Here is a 19,130-nt window from a genome sequence, read left to right on the forward strand (position 1 = left end):
AAAAAAAATTAAAACATCATCTAATATGTTTTTAATATTTGAAAATACCAAACAATCTAAAATAAATATAATTTAATATTTAAATTTATTCAATATTTTATCCGTTTGATGTATTATTTAAATATATTGTAAAAATATCGTAAAAGACATATTTTGTGTCTCTTTGTATTTAAAAATAAATAAATTATAATAAAAAACTAAAAATAAATAGTGGATATGATTTATATCGTTGGAAGATGAGAGATTTGAAGAGTATAGTCAGAAAAAGGAAAAAAGTAGACTAAAATTGAATGTGATAATATACACGTATAAATAAAACTCACATGACTAAAATTTAGTTTACTTCAATTTGAATTAAACTTAAAATCAAATATAATTTTAGTTTGCTTCAATTTTAATTTTTTATAACATTTAAACTAAATTAAATCCTATTAGCTTACTGGGAGACATTAGTCAGATCGTTTTTCATGAATTTATTTAATACATTAGTATTTCAGAAGATTGTGTTAATACATCTATTATAAATATTTATAGTATGATCTATTTCAAATTGATTATTTATAAGTTATTTCTTTAAATACATCTTTGACATTTTAAATTCTTCACCTATCCTTTTTATTTTACTATTTTTTTTTCTTTACTTCTCTTTTAAATACATTAGCTCAACTTGGTGTTTGTGATGGGAAGTTGTTTTTGTTTTTTACCTGTAATGATTGTATTATAATATGTGAGCCGTAATAGGTGTTGATAAGATAAGGATCTTGAAAATTAAAACGTACTAGTTAATTAAAAGTGTTTCTACACTTTTAAAAATCTATCTTTTGAAAAACCTATAAACCTTTTTATGATTGTTAGTTTGTAATGATAATTGATTATTTTGAATTATATATATCAATAAGACTTATCACATATTAATTAATATGCATTGGAATGAATTTTAAAAACAACGGTCTTATCATGTGATTATAGCCATACTCCATTATACTTCTTTCTTTGGATACGAATCCAATTTACATATTTTTATATACCACTTTGCCTGTCGCATCTAACCACAGAATGTTTTGGAATCATTCTCTTCTTCTTCCTCATAACCTTTTCTATAATTCCAGATAGTTTAATAAAACATTACGCACAAATAATTCCTGTGTTTTCAATACTTTTATTTCTGTCCATTACTTTTCTTTTCAATATTTTTATTTTATTTCAACATTCACTGTAATGGGCTTTGGAAAAGGCTTAACAATGATAACATGGAACTTGCTTTGGCAAGAAAAAGAAACTAATAAAACTTTTATTTTTTCTTTTCTTTCTTATTTTACTTATCATTTTTTCTTTCACTTCAAAACATCAGACAGTGGTAGATTCTGATTCTCTCTAACGTGCTTCTGATAACACTCTTAGACTCAGTGGACCCCTTAGGCCCTATGTGAAGGCTCCTCTATTTTATGAACAACCCAACCCAGAAATCATTACAAGAAGAATAAACGGTGCACATATCTCTCGTTATTAATTTATATCATAGTCAAAACGTGATTTTTAATCAATTTTATTTAAAATTCTAAAAATAAAAAGTGAAACATATAGTAACCTTAATGGAGCTTAACTTTAATTAAGTTAATTTATTAAGCTGATGAAGCTATTGTTGATGACTTTTATGGATTTGGCTAATGGAGGTTAACTTTAAGTGAAACACCCCCTTCAACATATTTATTTTATATTTAAAGGGATGTCACATAAATTCAAACCTTGGACCACTTATATAAGAGACATAAGTTACTATTATAATATAGTAACTTGTACTGATTAATGGTAAGTTGATATTGGTTAGAGTAAAGATGAAGTAGTTTTGAAAAAAGAATACCTATGTCTCTATAATATTCCAAAAAATTGTTAGCATCATTTTTTTAAATCGAAAACGAATCATCAAAATATGGTAAGTTTAGGAACAAGATCATACCAGCATCCCTTGCAATGATATTCCTGGTGTTATGTATGGACATTGCGAAATTAAAAAGTATGAAACTTAAAGTTAGACATTATATAATATTTACTTCAAAATTTTAAAAACTATCTTTTAAAATATATCACTATGTAACGAAAAACATGTCTATTAAATTAAAAGCTATCAATACATATTTGTTTTAAAAAGCTATATTTTAAGAAGGAGAATTACTCCCACCATCACCACATACGGCTCCCGACACCTCTCAATTTCTTTTTTGCTCTTCAATATTAAACGGATGTTAATCTCCGTAAACAAATATAAACAACCGTTGAAAGAAAGAGATGTCACGGAAGTCAACATCCGTGTTAAGAATCCACACGGATGTTGATCTCCATCCACCCAATAATTTGAGTACTCAGTTCTCTTGTCTACTATGGAAGAAACGAAACTGAAAATCAGAATTTGAGTTCTTCAAACTCAAACCCTAACATATAACAAAAAATCAATGTATCGATTTTTCTCTTGCATTTGCCATGGCGAAAGATCTTCCCTCGTATCTCTCCTTGCATCAAAACCTGCGTTTCCATTCTATGAAAGTAGCATAAGGTAGCCATAAGATGATGGAAAAGTAGGGAATATTGTGGGTGTAGAACCTAGTTAGTGCAGACTAGGTAGAAGAATATGGAATTAAGGAAGTCGATGCTTTTATGGAATCTCTTTGAATTAATTGAACTTCAGTGTATACATATATTTTGGTCTGATCTTGTAAACGGAAAAGAAAATTGAAATGGTGGTTGTGCATTAGAAGGCCTTGGTGACTTGTTCGAAAGCTCAAACAGTTGGCATGCATGATGAGAGGCGTGGATTTAGAGGGCTAGGATGGAGAGAAGAGGCGCCATGGGCCTTGGGTGTGCCCATCCACGCACACAGCCACTGCCAACATCAACAACAACATTATTTAATGGGAAAGTGGCAGTGTTAAGTCACTGTCAAGGGTTGCCATTTTAACACCCCTACCAATCATTCTTTCTGTACTATTATTTCCTCAATCTTAATTAATTAATTAATTACTCTATTATTTAATCTTCCTTATCTATCATTAAATTATATACCTGCTTGAAAAAGAAGTGGCAGTGGAGGAAGGAGGGGTTGGTTGAGGATTGAAGGCGGTGGACGTTGATGTGGCTGCCGAGAGATTGGGCTCTGCAGTATGGTGTAGGAGTGTAGAGGTGTACGGGTGTAGGGAGATTTAGGATTTTAAAAAGGATAAATAAAGTTAAATGGTAAAAATTATATTAACTTAGATATTTTTAGAATAAAAAAAGTAACGAGGAGGTGTAAAAAGTACTTGAGGTGAGGTGGTGAAGGTAACCACTCTCTTTAAAAAGAATATAAGATATTGTTTGGAGTAGGGATTTCCGGAACCTGTACTCAAATTAAGAAGTCCATTTTCTAAAACTTAAGCCCATGAAACCCAACTGTGGGTTGGTCCAAATTTTAGGGGGAATAACCTGCACTGCACCCTATCATTTTCTTCCTGCACCCATCATTTTAATTAATTTCAGTTTTGTCTTTCAAACTTTCATTTGAAATGTGTGTCAGCAAAGGAAACATCATAGGAATGTCGTTGGAGAAGGTTGTCCATCGGTGGGTGCATTTTAACACTTTATAGCTGCTGAATCAGCGTTCTTGCTCTTTGAAGAAAGAGATACAATGAAGATGCAAGAACTCGTCGCCTATTAGACTTTTCAGTTGCACAAACCATCGCTCACCACGTCCTCTTCCGAATCAATGTCCCTCAAGTTACACAAGGTAAATGAAGTTACAATGAAAAAAATTAGGGTTGAAGTAGAAATAGGTTAAAAGGACATAACTGACATTTTGCAAGATTGATGGAATGCAGGAAGAAAATTGATTAGGTGCAGGAAGTGATAGCCATTTTAGGAATTGATCGAATCTTCAATACAATTTTTCGTCATTTCTTTCTGCACCACCATATTCCCTATGTGCACCCACTTGAAGTCTTTGCGCTCCTGTCTCGTTACCACTATTGTTTATACATTGGATTCAAAGAAGAAAGTAGTCTTGATTGTATATAGTTTAAAAAAGTTTTTAGATTGTGGAATATAGAAATCAAAAATAAATTTGAATTACGTAATCTAAAAATATTTTCTATGATAAAAAAATGACTTTAAAATCACACCATATAAAAGTTGTTTTTTAAAATTAAAATAAAATATGTCATAATTTTAGATTCAAAAGGAAAATATAAGTGAAAAAAGAAAAAAGTTTTACATACTAAAAATCTCTCTTGTCATCTCGCTTGTAAATTTTACTTATATATATATGGGTTAACTTGTGTACACTCTTTTTTCAGGTGGTACATTTTAGTAATGCGTCACAAAAATATCTTCATATATTTTAAAGTCAAGGGTATTTAAATAATTTTCATTTTTAAAACTAAAAAAAAACAAGAAACCCTTATACCCTTACTCACCTTCTTCATTCCTCTTAACCCTTTCTCTTTCATCTCTCTCACTCTAACATTTTCTTCATCATCCTTATTGTAACTTCAACTGAAAAAATCAGAAACACTCACTGTTAAACAATTTGTCTTTGTAAAGAATTGAGTCATTGACATATTTGCCTTCAGGCAAATGTTCATTCAAGATCTTTTCAATTCCATCATTTTTACTAACCTCTTTAATTTCATCAATATTGAATATCATCTCTAAATATACCCTCCAAGTGAATTACCAATTCCTTAGGATGTCATTATGCTTATGAAAATGAGATAAAACAAAAATTATAAAATGAAAACTCAACTAAAAAAACGTACATAAACCCCTGTATATATATAATGTATTTTTAATACAATGAGTAAAATTATCAAAATAATTATAAATTGAGACAATATAAATCATTATAGACTAGAATCGGATTTAATTAGAAAAAAAATAGTTTATTTTAATCTTGTAAAAAAATAATCAAATTAAACTAATTTATTTTTAATTCAACTTGTAATAAATAAACTTTATGAACTGAATTGATTCATATTTTGACATCCATACAATAAGATGAGATGTGTTCTTCTATATTTAAGTGAAGCTCTAAGGCTGTGTTCGCATGAACAGAATTTACTGTTCATGCGAATTACAGAGCGATGAATTAAGCATATTATGTGTTCGCTTAGAGTGAAATACGTGGACGGATTTGCGATGAAATGCGGGATGGTTGCACTGTTCAGTCACCCGCGGTTGTGAAGAGATTTGCGCGGATTGTGAGCGAAATGTCGTGTGTGCCCTCGGTTAAGAAACGCTGGAAACGCGTAACCGGTTACGCGTTCGCGTAACCGGTTACGAGTTCGCGTAACAGGTTACGCGTTCGCGTAACCGGTTACGTGTTTTCGTAACCGGTTACGCGATTTCTGATTTTTTTTTTTAAGTTTTTTTTATAATTATTTTAATATTAATAAAATTAGGTATATTATATTTTTTAATTTTTTAAAAATAAATTGATTATTATATTTTCTAATTTATTTTTAATAAATTGATTATTATATTTTCTAATTTATTTTTAATAAATTGATTATTATATTTTCTAATTTATTTTTAATAAATTGATTATTATATTTTCTAATTTATTTTTAATAAATTGATGATTTAGTTTTCTAATTTATTAAAAAAAATTGATTATTTAGTTTTTTTAATTTTTAAACATTAATTTTATAAATTATTCATAATTTTTTTTTCTTTATAAACATTTTTACAATTAAATATAACATTTATAAATAACATTTTATATTACTTTTATAACTAGGGGCATTTTGGTAATCCTTAATTTCTATCAATTAAACTAATTTTTAAAATCTATCACATCAATCAAATCCTACACTCTAATTCTCACAAACTTTACTTCCAAATCCACTCTCAATTACCCACAAATCCACTAAAAAAAACAACAAAAAAATTACCCTCAAATCCACTCAAATCCATTCAAATCATCTCCCCCAAATCACTCCAAACGAACACAGCCTAAATGATAATAAAAAAATAAACTCATTATACATTAAAAATTGTTAACGGAATGAAAGTCTATCTCAGAATGAATTTCCTATGTTGAACACAATAAAAAAAATATTATAAATATTAAGAAATTGAATTGAAGTAATTCTTATTATCACATGAATATATATATCTGAGAAATGAACTATACCTAAATGGAGACAACAATCACGTAACGGAAGGTAGGATAAAATATCTGTTACTGAAAATAAAAAATAAAGAAGGATTAAAGAGAAAAAGACTTTGTTGCATTATGATAGTATTGAAAAAATTGAACAGGGTAGCCTTATGAATGTGGGTCGTCCTTGCATAAAACAAGATGCAGTAGTCGCAATCAGCTAAGTACCCTTTTTCAGATTCTTTGCAGCGTCGGTGCTACCGAAGTGGGAGCTATGCAAACACATGTTTGCATCACATTTCTCTATCGTACTGTGAAAACCGTGCAACACAATAATGTCCCATGCAATCTTTCAAACTCATAATGCTATTACAAAACAATGTACAAGCTTTTCCAAGTACCATCATGCATGCATCACATATTAATTGCTTCACATGCTTTCTTTAGGTCATATTGCTCCTTAATTTGCATCTACCTTAACACAGCAGAACATCTTTTCATTAGTATAATGTTTTCATTTTCATGTTCATACATAAAGTTAGTTAATACAAGCATTTCAGGCTGTATTATTATATCTCATTAGGTATAGATTTAATTGTATGCCACAAGTTTATATTTTAAATAACATTGCATTTCTTTCTTAGAAATATGTGAGTACAATATAATTAAGATAACTTCACAACAAAGATTTCTAATCAATATATAACATTATATTAAATAACATTGTATTTCTTTTTTAGAAGTACTAATTTTATACAACACATACAGATCACTAAACAAATCATTTCATAGTTAATTCATTTACTTTCATTCTCCTGAAACCATCAAACTTCCGTAACATAATTATTTTTTAATATATTATTCACGAGGCAAACTATAATTCAAATAAATAATTGATAAATTCAAATATAATAATTGATAGACTCACTCAATGAACTTAATTATTCACTTAATAAGTTATTTATAAAAAGACACCTCCTCAACAATTAAATGGCTCCCTGGCAAGTTGAGCGTTGAAAAAAAATTATAAATAAATTTATTTAACGAGAGTAGACTCGTCCAGTGATCCATCATTCCTTGACTTTCTTCCAAGCTTGAGTTTGACTTTTGCTCAAAGAGAGTTAGCTTGTTAACTCTTTGCCAAATTTAAATTTAACACTCGTCCATTTGGATCGTCCAAAGAGTCTACATAAACTATAACTGAAAATTTGTACAACAATTGGTACCCTTAGCTCTAATGAGAGTTTTTCTCCTGTATACAAATCATTAGTACCAATTTGATCAAAATGACTCATTAGAAGCAAAAGATACCACTGCACAAGTTCAACCTCAATTTCATAACTCAGTTGTCAATTTAACCATACATTCACATATCACAATTCATTCAAATTATACGAATCAATTCAATCAACAATTACATATGATTATACTGAGATTACCACACACTTTAAATTAAACAACATAAATCCAATATACAAAAAATAACATTAATTTTTCTTATATTGGTTAAACTTAGGGATGACAGCAGGTCGGGTCGGTCACGAATAGTGCCTACCCGCAACCCGACCTGACAAAAAAATCCACCTGCTACCCGATCCGCTACCCGCAAGGATATCCACTTAAAATATACACGCGAATATTTTAAAACCCGCGAATATCTGTGGATACCCGCGAATAGTCAAAAATATTTAAAAAAATATATTTTTATAAATTATTAAAATAAAATTTAAATACAATTATAAAAAATATATAAAATATAATATTAATTTAATTTAATTTTAATTCAATTTAACCTTATAAAATACTAAGTAATGTTAATTTTAATTAAATTTAACTTAATAAAATATAAATTAAATTTTTATTTTTATTTTTTGCGGGTAACAGATATCCATGGATACGGATAGTATAATACCCGCATCCAACCTGTTTATAAGCGAGTATTAAAATACCTGTTACCCGCAACCCGCGAGTATTAACTATTCATCGCGGGTTTTATCTGCACGGATTTTTTTGTCATCCCTAATGAAATTGTACATTTTTTTCACAAATGCTCGTTCGAGCTCTATCTCTCATAGGATAACTTAGATAAACAATTAATATCTCAATTAGAAATCTAAATATATCACCATCATCAAGAATAACATAGATTCATTTTGAGCAAGAATCACATGCAAATTTTCAAAAATAAAGATTGAGGTTAGAAATCTAAAAAAAAGTAGAGAGGAAGTTAAAAAAAAAGTTTCAAAAAATGGTGACTTTTGTAACTTAATAGAAAATCTATTTCAACCTTTTGTTGTTAATATATTGTAATATCTCTACTCTTATATCATTTTCTAGATTCTCACAAATATCTTTCACTATTGGTAATAAATTAAAAACGTCCTAAAACATTAAGTAGGAAAATATTTATTATCAAAACTAACAAGTGTTATATATATATATATATATATATATATATATATATATATATATATATATATATATATATATATATATATATATATATATATATATATATATATATATATATATATATATATATATAGTGCTGTCAAAATAGGTTATAACTCGCGAGCCAATCCGGCCCACCACGGGTTTGAGCTGGGTTGGGTTTGAAAAAAATGTAATTTTTTTAAGCGGGTTAGTTTTTCAACCTGGCTCACTTAGAACCTGATTCACTTGGGTTGAACCCGTTTGGCTCACCAATCCACCTAATTTAATTTAATATTTATTATGTAATTTAATATTTATTATGTTGTGTTTCAATATTATTAGTTAGCATTTTTTTTATTAAATTAATTTTAGATTAAATTTATTTATATTTGAATTTAAAAACATTATAATTTTTTATTTTAAAAAAACTTATAATTAAGTGATTCAATGAGTCAACTTGTTTGACCCACCAACCCGTAGTGAGTTGTACCGTGTTCGAATTTTTTCAGCTCACTAACAAGTGAGCCGGATTGGGTTGGCTCACTAAATAATCAACTCGTAGTGGACCGGGTCGAGTCGGGTTACCCGTTTTCACAGTTCTATAATATATATATATATATATATATATATATATATATATATATATATATATTATTATAATCAAATAATAATATAAAAATATTTACATTTTGAACACATACAACTCCTTTTTGAAAGATAATACATTCAAGTAACTTGGATTACGGAGAGATAAATTTGATATGATTTGACATTGAAATTGGAATAAATCCGAAAACCTGTTATTGCTATAAATGTGTGTGAAGGGCCACTATACCACAAGTTTACTTGTTTAAAATTGCAATCACATATTAGAGATAGCATCATCAAAATCCAAATTCCAAATCCAAAGGGCAAGTCAAATTCCCCCATTGATTTTGATATTGCTTGTTCTTTTTTCGTGAGATTCTTGACTATGTGGTGCATATGATGGAACTAGCCACAACCACAACACGTTCCAGATCAACGAATAGATCCTTGAAAGCTCAAATTCCGCGTTATATCTCCCTTTAATTTTGTTCTCTTTTTCCTTTAACATTATTATTTATTAGGGTTGTTTCTTATAGAATAATGCTAAAGCAAAAACGGCAGAATCACAAGCTGTAAACGCGTTTTTTGTTTTAGCAGCATCGCAATCTCTTCTCTAAAAGCACTTCTCTCTTGGCTTTCTTGCTTTTGAGAATGACACATTTGGGATCTCTTCACTTTCCTTCTTCTTTATTCTTTCTTCGGATTAATTAGCTTATGCTTTCTGTGTGTCATCACAATCAACATAAACTTTCTTCCAAGACCTTCAACCTTAAGTTATGCACACTTGGCTAATCTCCATTCAAGTATTACTTTCATCCCCTTTATATAATCAGGGTTAACATCATAGGTTAATTGGATAAATTTTAATTTATATTTCATAAAATAATTAATTAATTACTTTTAAAAACCTTCTTTATCCTTATCCATTATTTCATAAAGTTCATTTTCCCTTCATCAATAATTATTTCTTATGGTTTATATCCAATTCATTAAGAAAACTAATATATATATATATATATATATATATATATATATATATATATATATATATATAAATATATATATATATAAAGTATTATAAATTTAAATTTCATTCCAATTATGTCTGTAAAATGAAATAGTTTGAGTGAAAATTGATAATTTTTTAACTGAAAAGAACTTATTTTGTTAATAGTTTAATAAATGCATCAACTTTAATGCGAAAATGAATGGATGATTATTCATTAACAAACTTCACTACAAATTAATGTATAAAAAGAAATTAATCATTGATGTATTTGAAAGTGGTTAAGTCTTATTTTACTTAAAAGAGTTTTTATACAGAACCTGAATTATATTTTTTATTTGAAAAGATCAAAACGGATTTTGAAAATATAATATGTTAAATAAAAATAAATAAAAAAAGGAATATTTAATTATGAAAAATAGTTAAATCAATTTTGATTAATTAAATATTGATTAGATGGGTTTTGGGTTGTTAGATAGTAGATTATTGTTAGTATGAAGTTTCTGAGAAGAGAAGTGAATGGTGTGGCTCATGCTTTAATTACTTTTATGGTTGCCCATCACTGTATTGCTTCTGTTGTTGATAACGAAATAAAATATCAAGTAATTTTCAATAGATCAATTTTCAGTCAGATATTGACTCTCTTTTGTACTGTAATTTGTTGACATTATTTCAATGACAATTACGTAAACCTCGTGAAAAAGAAGAATAAACGATCACTAAACATCATGGATATCAGGTTTATAATTTAAGAAAAAAAATTAGATGAGACCGTAAAACTTAAAATTTTATGACGTGAAATCTAATTTAATTTTACAAAATTAAATAGAATAAACTTTAATAATAATTATGATAATATGTTAAAAAGTAAATTTTAAATTTAATTTAATTTTATAATATTAATTTATAAAATAAAATTTACATTTATTTATATATTATAAATTAGTTTTATTTTTAATTGTGTAAAAAAAAATTCAATAAAAATATTTCAAATTTTGAGAACATTGTTACGAGAAATGACCGTATTTGAATATTTTAGAATATAAATACTTATATGAGAGTTTTAATTTTAAAAGACATAGGGGGAATTGAAAGTTTAATAAAAGAAAAAGTAATATATGCATATCTTTTTGTAAAATATTGAAACCAAAAGTAAATTTAAAAGTAATTGATACTAATCGATTTTTTCTTGTGATTATGATTTTTGTAAATGAATTTAATTTTGATATGTTTCACTGTGAACCTTTTCAGATTAACCAATTACACATCAAGTTACTTATAAGTTTTTAATTTTAAACTAACGTAACGATTATTCTATAAATTAGTTCAATTTAAAAAAAATTATCATAGGGGGTTTAAATAAATAGTAAAAGATACACATACTTGTTATTGATGCAAAATTTAAACCTTTTCTCTTATTTGGATCTAACTTTTGAAATTTAATTTACGGTATTGCTTTTTAATTAAAAAAAAGAAATCTAAAGTGGCTGTCACATTATGCTATTTCTAAAATAGATAGATAGGTTTTTCTGTAAATGTAAAATTGTGCGTATTTTTAACATTTCAAAGGACGAATTTTAGACTTTTAATCTTCTTTTTGTAGTGATGCCAATAGTAGCTATACATTAGAATTTAACTATCTGCTTTTTGTTATTGAAAGAATGAAAGGGAGAAAGTGATATAAGTTGAGTTATTTGATTTAAACTACTGTTATGATTTATTTCTTTCTTTATTAGTATTTTTATTGTTATTAACTAAATATAATTTATTTATATTTATATTTAGTCTAATATCTAACTTGTTTTTAAATAATTGTAATAATAATAAAACCTCTTGATAGGATACATAAGATATTATTATTACTATAGTTTTATTTTTAGTAGACGTAGAACTTCTAATAAAAAATAATAATAAAAGTTTTTAATATTATTAACCCAAGTTATAACAAAATTTAAAAGTTATATGAAAATAAATCTATAAACTATTTTATACATTAGTTAATTTTAACTTTGAAGTTATTTTCAAATACAAATTTGTTGAAACATTCTCCTAATATTGGTAGACTTATTGAAAGCGTGTCGTTGAAGTTCTTTTCTTGCCAATGGTGAAAGAAAACAACGTATTCCTGATGCTCACGAGCCTATCCCATACTGCTTTGTCCAATTAGCATAACTTTTTTTTTTGATAAATAAATTGTTATTGAAATATAAAATTGAAATTGCATATTTATAATAATATCTAAAAGGCTTTATTAATATGAGTAAAACTGAAAAACGAAAAAAGAAAAGTAACCAATTATTGTATTTAATTAGAAAAGCAAATATTTAAGTGACTTAATTTTGATGACGGTGGATGTGAATTTAAGGTGTAGTGACAGTGAAGGAGGTTCTGCAGATCTAAAGGGACAGGCATAGTTGATTGTGCCGACAGAACTTTTTTTTTGTTGCGTAGGTTTTCTCTTTTCATGTTGGAAACTATATCTTCTGACTATTTTTGTGTAAAACTCAGAAACCCTAGACTTAGGTGAGAGAGTAGCTGGTTGATGGATGAGAGCCCAGAATGTGGTGATACTGCACACATATTTACATAATTCGGTTTAATGAAAACATATATAGAGAATTCAAATTCAAATTTACATATTTGGTATAACCATCTAATCATGTATTAGTTTGTAAAACTGTTATTTATTTCAAGTATATGTTATCATTGGATTGAAAAAAGTTTGGATATAATTCTTTACAAATAAGGGTTCACTTGAAATAATTTTATAAAATACAAGGGTGTACGTAGTATGATTGAGAATAATTATGGTATACTGTATAAAAGTTTCATATAATATAAGCATACCGATAAACGATAAAAAAAAAGAGATAAAAAAAAAGAGTATCAAGATTATGAACTATTCAATTTCACTTTTAAGTTTAAAAAAGAGTTCTTAATACCTCAATAACTATAAATCAAGTCATAGATAATTAAATGATAATATATAATATATGGTAATCAATTTATTATATATAACCTCAACAAAAGATTTAGCTCTTCGTGATAATTTAGAGTTTATAAAACGAATTAGGAATTAAGAATACAAAGTTTATAGAAAACAAGAGGGGAATACAAAGTTTGCACGGAAAAACAGACACTGAAAAGAAAGAATTAGGAATTCAAGTCATATCGTATTAGTTTGCCAGCTCAAGAATGATTTTAAAGTAAGAAAGAATAAGGTATTCTTATAACGCGAAATAAGAGCTGATATTAATGAAATGCATAAAATAATGATCTTTAATACTCCATAACAACTTATATCATCGAAAATAAATTGCGTAATATTAAAATACCAACGGCAACAGATTTATATTTTTTTCGTTGACTAAACAAATTGTGAATATTTTTTTATTATTCTCAATAACTTCGTATCGTTATTTTTTGAGAAAAAAATAAAGTTAAATTATAATTAATTTTAATAATTAGATGGGTGCAATATTTTTTTGGTGAAAATATACAAATTCCCTCAAATATTAGTTTTTCTTTCCATTCTACTCCTCAAAAACACTGGTAAAAGATAAGCTTTTGGCTTGATTGAATGTAGTTCTTATAAGACATTGAATGAGTGAAGTAGATATCTCTAACGTATACAATGCTGAATAAACTATTAGCTGTCAGGTTATTTTAGTTGAATAATGATAGATTGAGACATATTTATATTTATTTCATATATATTATAAGAATAAAATGTTTATAAAATATAATTTTTATATTTAAATAAATAAATATATATATATATATATAATATTAAATAAATATAAATATAAAAAGTTTGTGTGTCAAAGTATTCTTTTTAATTTAATTTACTTGTAAAATAAATACACTTAAATTCAGGGGACCATTTTCGACGATTGTTTGTGAAAATATAATTGTTATATTTAAAAAAAATTAAAATTAAAATTATCTATCAACACATATAATATAATATGTTTTATATATTAAATAATTATATTTAAAATTCTAATTTAACTTATTAATATAAATTAATTTTTAAAAGTACATTTTTGTTAAAATTTTTGGATTTATATTTTTATTTTATTTTTCTAAAGTAATATGGAGTGATAAAATTTGCAAACCATATACAGTATGCATGCACCTGTATAATAAAATTTGACATATTATGTAGGCCTTAGTACAAGTACACTTTTTACCAGTAATTTTTTTTTTGTTTAATACTTTTTTGTTCCTGTTTTCATTCTATTTTTTCAATGTGTTTCTAGTTTTTTTTTTAATTAAATTTTTATTTTTATTAAGTTTGTTTAATTAAATTCCTTTTGAAAATATTTTTTAAATAATTAACAATATGTAAATAATATATTGTGTCAGTTGGTAGTTTTTAAAATTTTTAATTTTAAAATACTTTGAATTTTTTTAAAATACCTTGCCGTGTATTTAAAGTCCTACTTGGCGAAAGAGTTGGGAGATTTGCAAAAGAAAATTGCTAATGCAAGATGTTATGATTTTTGTAAATCTGCAAGGGTGAAGAGAATGCCACAAAAATACAGCAGATATAAGCTTGGAGAGTATATATATATATATACCAAACAATTGTACAATAACATACGGAGTATAGTCAGCGTAAGAACCACATTATCATCATTGTATCATAGAGATCAATTGAACACCAGGTAATTCAAAATTCCATACAAAAATAAAAAAGAAGAGTGTCGTGAATGCTTTTAAGCACCATTCCATCCACTAATGTTTTGGAGTATTGATAGATATATATGTCTTGGCCCTATACTGCTCTAGCCATTTCAGTGGTTGCCATCGGACCCATTTACTTGAAAAGATTGCGGAAAATTGTATACTATCAATTACGTAGATCAAGTTATTCATCCCATAGAACTGCTTTCAATTATATATTGCCTAGAAAGCATTTAATGGAACTGATCATTCTTGAACACTCCGTTAAGATCGAAAACACTAAAGAGAGTCCATATAGGTATGATCTACAATCTCGCTTTGGAAACAGAGTGGAAAAGTTATAACTATATTATCCAATCACATAGTCTTTGGTTCTACCAACTAGCCAACATCAACTAAAGCTAAAATCAAGACTTGAGTATACAGAGATTGAGAGAAACCTTGAATGAAAAGTGTTACTATATGATGAAAGTTGACCGATTGGATATTACTACGACTTGAGTCGAATGAACCAATCGATTGAGATATGGAAGAGAACTTCACAGTTGATCGAGCATGACAACAGTTGAGCAGAGTTAAAGCGTAATCAATACGGTAACTATTTTCGAGGTAATAAACACTTTTTTTCATAATTGAATTACTTTAGATCTCTAGAGAAAAATTATGACTTGAGAATCAGAGTGCCTTCTGCAGGTCAACCCCCCTCAAACTGATCGGTTACCCAGAGTAGAGTGGAAGTAAACGTTCGTCTAGACAGGAGTGATGTGCATGAATCATCCTCGTCCCAATCCAGTAGAAACAAAAAGATATATGAAGTTTGGAGATTGCATAGTGGTACTAGGGTTCAATCACTACCCATTCAAGCATCATTTGAAAAGATAAAAAAAAACAAGAAGAAACATACATCACAAACACAATAGCTCTGTAAAGCTCTATGAATCTCTAACACTTTAAAAATGAAGAAAGTAGGGAAAAGGAAAAGAAGTAGTTGGAAGAGAAGTTAGAGTATCGTTCTTGACTAACAAAGTGCGAGTTTGAAATTCAACATGAGGTGACCCTAGAGTGCACGCTTAACTCATTCTGGGATTGACACTACTGTGTCAAAAACCTTAAGACAATAGATTAATGGGTCTTCACCTTTATATGTTGCTCCACATTTTCTACTCGATTTGAGACTTTGACTCATACTTGGATTCTCAACAACTTTCCCGCTACAAAGTCACTAATCAGCACCATCTTAAAGACGTTTTCATATCCTCATGTTGGTAAATACCTAGTTGTAGAGAATGAAAAATGCAAACAATACGTGACAAAAGGCAAAAGATAAAAACACAATTTAAAGTTATAAGGATAAAAATGTAATTTCATTTCATTAAGGGGTAACAAATCCTTACGAGTATAGGTAGAATACTTACGAGTATAGATAAAATACTTACGAGTATAAATAGTATGATATCTGAACCTGACCCATTAATAAATAGATACTAAATTATCTACGAGTACTAATTATTTGCACTAGTTGAGATTTAATAAAGTAAATAAATAAATATAAAAATTGAAATACAATATATTGACACTTTACTTTGACAATGGCACATGAAAAAAAATAAAAATAAAAATAAAAATAAAAAATATTATGAATTAACATATTATATTTAAAGAAAATGGTGTGAATGTCAATTAAACATAGTTTATACAAATAAAAAAAAGACTAAATTGAATTTGTGGCATCCCAAATATATAATAACCACAATCATATAACTTAGGCATCACATTCCAATAAAGAGAACAGTCAGAGTAGAATAGTAGTTCAGTAACTGATATTACAGTCATCCACAAAAGTACAGAACTTAAAACTTAAACAGTTTAGAGTACTTCAAAATAACACCAACTTAAATTTAGAAATCCTAAAAATACTATATTGCATCATTAGCATCCTCCAACTCTTGCTCCAAGGGAACCTCTTCAACAACATCTGCCCTCATCCAAGTGGATGATCATCGCAAAGGAAAACATACACAAGCAACACACAACAAAGAAGCAAGGGTGAGCTAGATAAACAAGCAGTAATCATATAATTCAATCAATAAATATCATCGTGCTTAGCTACATATAAAGAACAATCAAGGCATACCACTTTAAACCATGACTCAAACACTCACACGACTCATCCGAATTGGTATAACTGTCGAACTATTGGTCGTCTTTGCACTTGCGTAGTTCAGCTGGCACTCCCCAACACTATGCAAGATAAATCCCCCATCTGTCTATGTCTAAACTCTAAGACTATAGACGAGAACCTCCCTCTACTCTCACCACTTACACTGCTTTCCTCTATTTGAGCATGAATAGTGCTTCGAGTGTAGGGATAGACATAGCAATTCAAAGTTTCATACAGTTATACAGAACAACAACAACACCCCACACATCACTTTCAATCATCTCACCCTGAGATGTCCACTTCATACTCAATTACATCATTGTAGTTCACATTCATATGCTTTACAACCACTCAACAACACCATACATACATCCTGGCAGTCAAACAACATCAATCAATCCAAACAGAAGAAGAAAAAATGAGTGAGATCCCCTCCATGCACCAGTTTACGTTTATATATATATATATATATATATATATATATATATATATATATATATATATATATATATATATATATATATATATATATTATGATAACAATTTATATATATGTTAATATAATATATATCATGCTTTCTTAACTTATATTTCCATAACATTTAATAATATACATACATATATATATATATATATATATATATATATATATATATATATATATATATATATATATATATATATATATCATGGTTCTTATTTGATAAACTACTTGTCTAATTTTCATCATAGTAGAGATTTTACTTTTCCCCAATTGGTCACCGGAGAGGGTTCAGATGTCTGAACGCATCAAACTCACCTTCGGCGCTAGCACATATGACTAGTCACAACGTACTGGTCCCTGCCAGGGCTGCTCTATGATCAGGGATGTGCCAACTCAGGTTTTTAAGTCCCCTCTATCCTACCAACAAAGAAAGGCTTTTAACAAGTTATGATTTAATTATCTAAGTTATTAAAACTGTAGTGTTCTAGACATCAAATACCCAATTATATATATCACCCTTTCCCTCACAGTAACCTTAAACAGTACCTGTCAATATACATGCTATCACAGAGCCCTTACTCCAAACCCTTCAACCAGAACAATTTCAACCAAAACAGATTAATTTCAACCAAAACAGATTAATTTCAACAGAAAACAAATTAATTTCAACCAAAACAGATTAATTTCAACAGAGACACTTACAAACATAATTGCCACGTAGCAGTTCAACGCCAAAGCATAAATTATTTAAGCACAATTCCACAATCTCAGTTATAATTATCTAATAAAAATTAACATCGTAGAACAACTTGACAAGAACACACCAAGTTCAACATTCAACCTGCATATATTTGTATAAAATAAATTCATACAAAAATAATTAGCTCCCCTTACCTGGAAGTTGAGCAGTACAGCGAATAGGACCGCACACAACGAAGAACCAAACAGGACCTACAGATCACCGCATTGGTGACAGCCAACAACTCTTAGCGCTAGAATAGGGCAAGGAATGAAAAGAAGAATACACAAGGCACATGCAAGAGCAAAATCGCATGCCCTAATTTCAAGAACAGTGGAGGAAAATGGCAAAATCACTTACTCGCTAGAACGTGAAACCGATCGGTTCAAGTCGAAGCTCTCGACTCCGAAAATGCAAAATCACGACAATGCACCCGTCAAATTTCAAGATTTGGTAGAGAGAAGAAAGAGAAAGTTAAGGCTAAGTTGGTCTGGTTTATAAGTTAATAAAATAAAAGAAAAACCTCTCCTTTAATTTAATTTCTTTTCTTTCTTATTTAATATATGTCTCTATATCTATATATAATTACACGTCCTTCCACAATTTTCTTAACATCAAATAAAACTTAATTAAAAGAATACGAAGTTCAAAATGAATTAAAGGAATAAAAATTGGAACAAAATAATAACTCAACCATTTTGAAACAACGGTAAAGAGCACGATGACAAATCATTGGACATTTTTTACATTGGGAAAATACTATATAACTTATGTTTGATTTTTAGAGCAGTTCCATCATCATTTCTTCTGTAGCTGTTATTTGAATCTGTTAGTTCTATTCAATTATCTGAATAATATATAAAGAGATTCATGTTGTATCATCATAAAGTCGCGTAAGAATAT

Source organism: Vigna angularis, chromosome 1 (genome assembly GCF_016808095.1).
Source record: "Vigna angularis cultivar LongXiaoDou No.4 chromosome 1, ASM1680809v1, whole genome shotgun sequence".
In the NCBI taxonomy this organism is placed as follows: Eukaryota; Viridiplantae; Streptophyta; class Magnoliopsida; order Fabales; family Fabaceae; genus Vigna; species Vigna angularis.